Source organism: Microplitis demolitor, chromosome 6, assembly GCF_026212275.2.
Source record: "Microplitis demolitor isolate Queensland-Clemson2020A chromosome 6, iyMicDemo2.1a, whole genome shotgun sequence".
In the NCBI taxonomy this organism is placed as follows: Eukaryota; Metazoa; Arthropoda; class Insecta; order Hymenoptera; family Braconidae; genus Microplitis; species Microplitis demolitor.
Window position 1 is genome coordinate 12,296,988 of NC_068550.1, and position 8,770 is coordinate 12,305,757.

General features: G+C 28.0%; 1 long non-coding RNA gene across 1 annotated transcript in view; it reads left to right on the plus strand.

The window, feature by feature from the left end:
* LOC103574198 (putative cyclin-dependent serine/threonine-protein kinase DDB_G0272797/DDB_G0274007) overlaps positions 1 to 8,555 on the plus strand; it is a 51,092-nt gene extending 42,537 nt beyond the window's left edge. Inside the window, exon 3 of the long non-coding RNA XR_008403895.1 lies at positions 7,485 to 8,555. This is a non-coding gene — a long non-coding RNA (putative cyclin-dependent serine/threonine-protein kinase DDB_G0272797/DDB_G0274007). The remainder of the gene's footprint in view (positions 1 to 7,484) is intronic.
* The last annotated feature ends 215 nt before the right edge of the window (positions 8,556 to 8,770 follow it).

An 8,770-nucleotide genomic window follows, 5' to 3' on the forward strand; every position in this document is an offset into this window, starting at 1 on the left:
TTATTGATATCTGTTAGATCCATTGTTATTGGTGGTGATATTATGTTGAAGTTTTTTTCAAATATGTATAATTCGCAAACTTTGATTACGAAATTTTATATATAAAGTCCACTTTTCATATTCTTAAAGCACTGCGAAAGACTGAATGTTCAGAGCTCAGACACATTAGCTTTTAACGCAATCTCCCCACTCACATGATAATAGTAAAACATTTGGGGTAGGGGGAATATTAATCATTTTGGACTTCAACAAAAATAATTATGTTTAAATAATTTTGAATAAAAATAATATTAATTAGACTAAAAATTATTTAGAACACACATTTTGAAACCAACATTGCAGACATGATTAATAATTCAAAATCACATTATTGGATTATTTCAAATACCATCACAGTCTGATGTCATAAAACAGATTTACATTTTTATTAATCTAAAAAATATTTTTACAAATTAAGGAACAATAAAAATATTTATTTTATTAGACATGAAGATTTTTTTAAAATTTGAATATAATGTTTAAAAAATATATGTATCATGTGGGCCAAAAAAAATATATTTTCTTTTGATAATAAATTTTTATCAAAATTATACTTAAATCATAATTATTAAAATTTTTTTTTAATAATAATTTAAGTACTGATTTTTAATTGAATTTAAAAATCTTATTTACTGTTCTTTGCTAACTATAAATAAATGAATAGAACTTTTAATTAATGAAGGAGAGCGAATTATTCTGTAGAGTACATTCCAATGTCTCAAGACATTGATGTGTGTATGCACAATTTTTTTTAAATAATTATTAAAAAATATTATCTTATAAGACTATAGACTATTTTTGATGATAATTATTTAAAAATAATGTTTGCTAAAGATATTTCTTTATCTGATCAGCATGTAAAAATGTTTCTAAATAATTTGCGTTTGAATTATTTTCAAGTAATTTTTTATTTACAAATAGTTTGCTGATGATAAATATTGGAATTAATAGAATTTATATAATAATTAATTTAAATATTTATTTATTTTAATAACAATCGTCGTTGAAATATACTAGATTTTAGAAAAATATATATATTAGATAATGAGGGAGGGAAATTCGTGGGGGCACATTCCAATGTCCTCACCAGCATAAGATACTCCTATGTTACCACTGTCATAAGACATTGATGTGTAGACATATATCCCTTCTACTTTATTTTCGCGAACGTTTTTGCACATTCGCATGTGCTGTACCGTTATTTTTAAACATAATATCCAATCAAATTGAATTTGCAATTATTTGAATTTTGTGACACAGGAATCTGATCTATTTTTCTTAGGATATAACGTTTATTAAGTGTCACGCATATTGATAGAAGGGGTTAAGGCAATAGGTGGGATCATGGATATATATACCAGATCCCTAAGGAATACTTCTTACATTTAAAAAAAGTTTCAATGTGACATAATATCACTAGGACGTGTCTTGTTCATCTCTTTGAAAAATTTATTTCAACAGTTACTCATAGCTCATGTAAGTAATTTATAATTGATTATTAATTATTTTTAGATTTATTTTTGTTAATTATTAAAAAAAATTTTAACTCAAATACTTTATTAATAATTTGATAACTAAAGTATTTAAAAATTTATTATTCTTATGTTACAATTAAAATATTATTTTCTTTTTCAGAAAAATAATTGCAAAGACGTCAATCAATGTCATGTATAAATTGATTTACCCCAATGAATGGTGCGCATACAAGGAAGAGGAACTGTGCAAAATTATCAACCCTTTGATTCAACAACATCAACTATTTGTTGGAGAAAGTGAAGGAACAACAATCACACTCGGGGGTACTACAGCAACACTTTACCTGAACCATCAATTTTTATTCTGGTGGTTTAAAAAAGAACAAGACTTTACTTTATTTCCAAATCCTGCCGAGTACTTCAATGCAATAGATTTAAAATTATCACCACCAACTGAAGTCTTGTACACCATCCAATATCATGAGGCTTTCACTGATATGAATAATTTGACTTTAGATCTCCCACAACGATCATCAAATCACAAGCAAATATCAAAACGGGGGCAATTACCAAAAAAAATTAGTGGAAATAATTACACTTGAATGATATGTAACAGCTAATGTAAAAACCATTAATTCTTATATAATAAAGAAAAAAAATCAATCATATTAAAAAAAAAATTTTTTTTAAATCGTACTTAATAAAAAACCTTTCTCCACTTTTAAGTTAAGAAAAATACACTTTTTAATTGCAAATTTTAAAGGGGATACGGCACCGGACCTCTTTCTCACACTCAGAAAAAAAAAATGGGGCTGTCTCTGTTGCACTCATAGAGTAAATGAGAATTTTAAAACAATTTTTCTCAGAGATGAATTAGAATTTTTGAAAATATGAAATTTCTAGCTCTTTGATATGGTTTTTAAAAAAATGTTAAAGACTCTTTATCTGAGGTTTCCAGTGTTTGAACGTGAATTAACTTGAATTGACAATCGGTTACCGTTACCCCGTAAATCAAAAGTGATTTTTTCATTTTTAAAAAAGATTAAATAATCTTGTAGGATAACTATAATCAAAAAGAAAAAAATGAAAAAAAATTAGCCATAGAATTAAATTAAAAAATGGTTTTATTTATTAAGATTTATATAAGCAACTTATTTTTGCAATAAAAAAATAATTAAGATGAAATAAAAATTATAATGAAATAAGGAAAAAAACATTTAATTTTAATGTGAAAAAGTTACTTGTACCGAATCGGATCTCTGCAACAGAAAAAAATAATCATGGGTTAGTGTTGATAATAACAAAATAGAAAAAAAATAGAAAAAAAATAGAGTACTAATGTTAAAAATCACTCACAAGATCTATGGTACCCTTGAGTGCTCGCCTCAAGTTCGAGCCATTTCTGCATAGCCGCATTTTTCTGCAAATTTTACACAGACTTATTTTATAAGATAAGCCATTAATAATGAGAAATGCAACATTGACATTTTCATTATTATCAAGAAAATCTTGAATTTGTATCTCCAGTTGTAATTGTAAATAATTTTTATATATATGTCTCCACTCCCCCGGCATATATAATTTGAATTTCATTTTTTTATATTAAGAACTGTTGAAAATAAATTAGAATTTGAAAAATTATAAATATATAAGTATATAAAAAAAAAAAAAATTATTGCAGAAATAATAAATACTTACTTTAAATCGTTTATGGAAAAACAATATAAAATGAATATTATTTTATCACATGTCAGACTACAACTCAGACATTTTTTGTAAACCAAATATATGCACAATTAAGTATATATTATTTGCTAGTAAAAAATATATACTTGCTGATTCGTGGAAATTTTATAGGGATAACACGCCATTGGTTGTTCTCATGGACCCAACAGAATGTCCCTATACAGAGCAAGTGAGATATGAAACAAATCAAAAAATTATTAAAATAATTTTTCAATGAATAATTAGCATAAAAATAATTTTATATTGATGGGAAATAAATTTTTTCTAATAATATAATAATAGTTTGATGCATTTAAATGAAAAAAATATTTTTTTAGTACAGTTTAAGTATGTAACTATACATAGTTGAAGCGAGAAGTGAAAACTTTGGCGCGAATATACACATTTAAACAAGCGGCATGTTCAAATTCTTTTAATTATTAATAAAAAATTCAATGAAAAAATGTGATTTTGAATAAATTGTTTTATACCATAATTTAAATAAAAAAAAATATATCTTTTTAACTTCCCGCTAAGAAAATCGACGATTTTCAAAAATTTCGGGAAGTTATTGTTTTCACCCCGATTTTCGAAAACTGAGTTTTCATCAGATGTCGACGTTTTGAGGTCCTAGGAAGCTATTCTGACTATTTTCAGAATGATGTCCGAGTGTGTGTGTGTGTGTGTGTGTGTGTGTGTGTGTGTGTGTGTGTGTGTGTGTGTGTGTGTGTGAACTCTTTGTAACTTTTGAACTGATGAATCGATGTGGATGGTTGAGAGGGCAATCGAAAGAGCTTGTTGGCCTTCAACTTTCCTAAAAATTTCAGATTATTTGATCGAATAGACTCGAAAATATTGGCGAATTACGAAAAAAAAAAATTTTTTTTTTAGTTTTTTATTGATTTCTCAAAAACGACTTATACGATCAACTTCAAAATCTAATCAGCTCTAGTACTCAATAAAACGCGTCGATTGCCACCTCAAACATCAAAATCGGATAATTCGTTCGAGAGTTATCGCGGGAGAAAGAAATAGTGAAAAACGGTTTTTTCTAAATATTTTCGAAACGACTAACGCGATCGATTTCAAATTTAAATCAGCTCTAGAACTCAATAAAACGCGCCGATTGCCACGTCAACTATCAAAATCGATTGATTAGTTCAAAAGATATCGGCGTTGAAAAGTTAAAAAAATAACATTTTATGTTATTTTTTCCGGATAAATCAGAATATAACGTACTAAAATGTGCCTGATATCATACCAACTCATCTTTTTTATGGTTTTTTTTGATCATATAATGTCATCGAACTTGGTTTTTAGTTTAAATCATATTATCAACAAAAAAATCGATGAAACGTAGTTTTTAATATTTTTATCGGATATTTCATACTTTATTGTTTCTTACATGAGTCAAAATTTATTTAAATCTTGATTTTGAACCCCGACATTGATTTCTGCCTCAATACACTTATTTTACTGAACAAAATCAGGAACTAAATTTTAAAAACCGCTTCTTTCATGATTTTCGATTCTTAAATTTTCAACCTTCAGCATAACAGGTAACTTGTTAGAGCTTGAAAGGATCATAAAAAAACAATTGCATGTAATAGCATTTTCGAGCTCGAAGAGCTCGAAAATATATCTACACTAATGTTTTCGAGCTCTTTGAGGTCGAAAACAGCGGGAAGTTTTGGGGCTGGCCCGCAGGGTCAACCGACAGACCGATTTTTTTATTTTCATAACATCAAACTTAAAAAAAAAAAAATAAACTTTTTTTGGTTAGTGGAAGGGGTATTTTCCGTTGTATGGTTCCCATCAGATTCAAATGTCTTAAAAAGCTATAAGTTGGTACATGTATCAGTTTTTATTATTGCGACGTATTTGATTGTCTCTCCAACAACTAACTCTTCGGTTTTTTTGAATTCAAAGTTTAAAAATTTTCATTATTAAAAAAGTTAAAAAAAGGAAATCCGATCAATAATAACAGCAATAACAAGTACAACAACAACAAAAACAACAACAACAACAACAATAATGGTATGTGTTGATTTCATTTCAGTTAAATATTAAAATATATCGATAAAAATAGCTAGCCATTAAAATTATTTTTTTATAAAAAAAAAAAATAAATCCAATTGTTAATTAGTTTGTATTTGTCGTGATATTTGAATTATGTTTTCATAAAAATAATTTTTAATAGTTAGTTAATTTTTTATTTAAATTGTTATTTATAAAAAAAAAAAAAAAACATTTTAATGGTTAGATATTTTTTATTCCTCGCGATATTTAAATTATTTGTTATAAAAAAATAATTCAATGGTTGAATTTTTATTTATCGGGATATTTAAATTATTCTTTTATAAAAAAAAACATTTTAACGGTTAGATATTTTTTATTCATCGCGATATTTAAATTATTTGTTATAAAAAAATAATTTAATGGTTAAATTTTTATTTATCGGGATATTTAAATTATTCTTTTATAAAAAAAACATTTTAATGGTTAGATATTTTTTATTCATCGCGATATTTAAATTATTTGTTATAAAAAAATAATTTAATGGTTGAATTTTTATTTATCGGGATATTTAAATTATTCTTTTATAGAAAAATAATTTTAATTGTTACTCAATTTTTATTTATCAGAATATTTTAATTATTTTTTTATAAAAAAATAAGTTTAATTGTTAATTAGTTTTTTTATTTGTCGTGATATTTAAATTATTTTTTATAAAAATAATTTTAAATAGTTAGTTAATTTTGTTTATCAGGATATTTAAATTATTTATTTATTTATAAAAATCATTTTAATTGTTAGTAAATTTTTTTATTTATCGTGATATTTCAAATTATTTTTTTTTTTATAAAAATCATTTTAATTGTTAGTAAATTTATTTATTTGTCGTGATATTTTAAATTATTTTTTTATAAAAATCACTTTAATGATTAAATATTTTATATTCATCGCAATATTTAAATTATTTCTTATACAAAAAATAATTTTATTGGTTGAAATTTTATTTATCGTAATATTTTAAATTATTTTTTTTTTAAAAAAATCATTTTAATGATAAGGTATTTTTTTTTTATTCATCCCAATATTTAAATTATTTCTTATGAAAAAAATCGGTCTCTCGGTTGACCCTGCGGGCCAGCTCCAAAACTTCCCGCCTATTTCGAGCTCTTTGAGCTCAGAAAATTGTTGTAGATACATTTTCTCTTCGAGCTCGAAAATACTTTTGTATGCCTTTGTTTTCGAAAGAATACGTTTTTTACGATTTTTTTTCAAACGATATCTCTTGAACGAATAAACCGATTAAGACGTTCAAGGCGACAATCGACATGTTTTATTGAGTTCTATAACTGATCAGATTTTTGAATTGATTCATCAAGTCGTTTTTGAAATGCTTTCAAAATACTAAAAAAAAAAAATTGGAATTAATCGGGTCAGTCATTTCGAAAGTATTTGAAAAAAACCATTATCCACCATTTCTTTCTCCCGCGATATCTCTCGAAGAAATTAACCGATTGAGATGTCTAAGGCGGCAATCGGCGCGTTTTATTAAATTCTAGAGCTGATTGAAATTTGAAATCGATCGCGTCGGTCGTTTTAAAAATATTTAGAAAAAAACATTTTTCACCATTTCTTTCTCCCGCGATAACTCTCGAACGAATTATCTGATTTTGATGTTTGAGGTGGCAATCGACGCGTTTTATTGAGTACTAGAGCTGATTAGATTTTGAAGTCGATCGTATGAGTCGTTTCTGAGAAATCAATAAAAAACTAAAAAAAAACTTTTTTTTTTTTTTTCGTAATTCGCAAATATTTTCGAGTCTATTCGATCAAATGATCTGAAATTGTTAGAAAAGTTGACGGCCAACAAGCTCTTTCGATTGCCACCTCAACCATCCAAATCGATTTATTAGTTAAAAAGTTACAAAGAGTTTACACACATACACACACACACACACACACACACACACACACACACACACACACACACACACACACATACACACACTCGGACATCATTCTGAAAATAGTCAGAATAGCTTCCTAGGACCTCAAAACGTCGACATCTGATGAAAACTCGATTTTCAAAAATCGGGGTGAAAACAATAACTTCCCGAAATTTTTGAAAATCGTCGATTTTCTTAGCGGGAAGTTAAAAATAATTTTAATAGTTGAATTTTTATTTATCGGGATATTCAAATTATTCTTTTAAATCCTTTTTTTATGTTACAGACAAACATTAGATATAGCGTTGTTGTGCCCCAAGAGTGGGAGGTATTATTTAATAATGATGAAGATTTCTTCAGCCTCATTCAAACTCAAGTGAATGATTACCACCAGCAGCATGGGGCCGTGCTGGGGGCAATGGTTACAATTGATAATGTGGTCACAGAACTAATTATCAACGATGTTTACCGTTTCTGGTGGTTCCGGAGTTAAAACGAACATGGTGATTTCCCCAACAATTTCGTCGATGATGAACGTTTCCCCGTCAGAGACGGAATTTATTTTCCTCATGAGAGAAGGCGAATTATTGTCGGGGAAATCTCATATGAGGATTATATTCCGCGCCCGTATGCGGAATTTTTCCGATTCAACATTGTCGATTTAAAAAGAGAGCTCCACAGCCAATTATCCACTCATTTACGAGTTTCCGGAACCCTGAACGGTGCCAAAATATTGATCAATGGTTTAAAGACCACTTTACACATTAATCATCATCGCAAGTTCTGGTGGTATAGGGTGCAAGCCCAACTTTTGCCCGCAGTACGAGTTCAATGGAGAGATGCTGCTGCTAGTGCAGAACCAAATGTTGCTGGAATTAATAATATTTTGGTGATGGGGCCTGAAATACCGCAACAACAAGAACATCAGCACCAACAACACCAACCAGAACAGCAGCAACAACAACAACAGCTCCAGCATCAACAACACCACCAACAACAACAACAACAACAGCATCAACGACACCATCCACATCAACATCAGCAAGCGCACCAACCCCAACCTCAACAGCAACAGCGACAACACAATCCTCAACAACTGTTTCAACAAGCAGAAATTGTGAGGAGAGCAAGAGCGAGTTATTATAGAGAGCTGAGAATATTTCAACAAATGCAGCAGCAACTGCAGGGTGCTCCTGCTGCTGTTGAAGAGATGCAGCGAAGGGCATCACCACCACCACGACCACCACCACCACCACCACCACCACCACCACCACCACCAGCATCACCAGACAACGACTTTGATGCAGGTCGGTTGGTGGTACCGATGGAAATTCCTCCACCTCATCCTGAGGATTGAATTTTTTTTATTTCCTTATTTATTTCATCATAATTTTTTATTTATTTATAATAATTTTTTTGTTTCATTATAATTATTTTTTTTTCACTTATAATTATTTTTTACTAATATTCATTTTTTATCATTATTATTAATTAATATGATTATTATTATCATAATAAATAATAACATTTTTTTTTTTTTAAATTTAAATCTGACAAATTTTTTTTTTAATC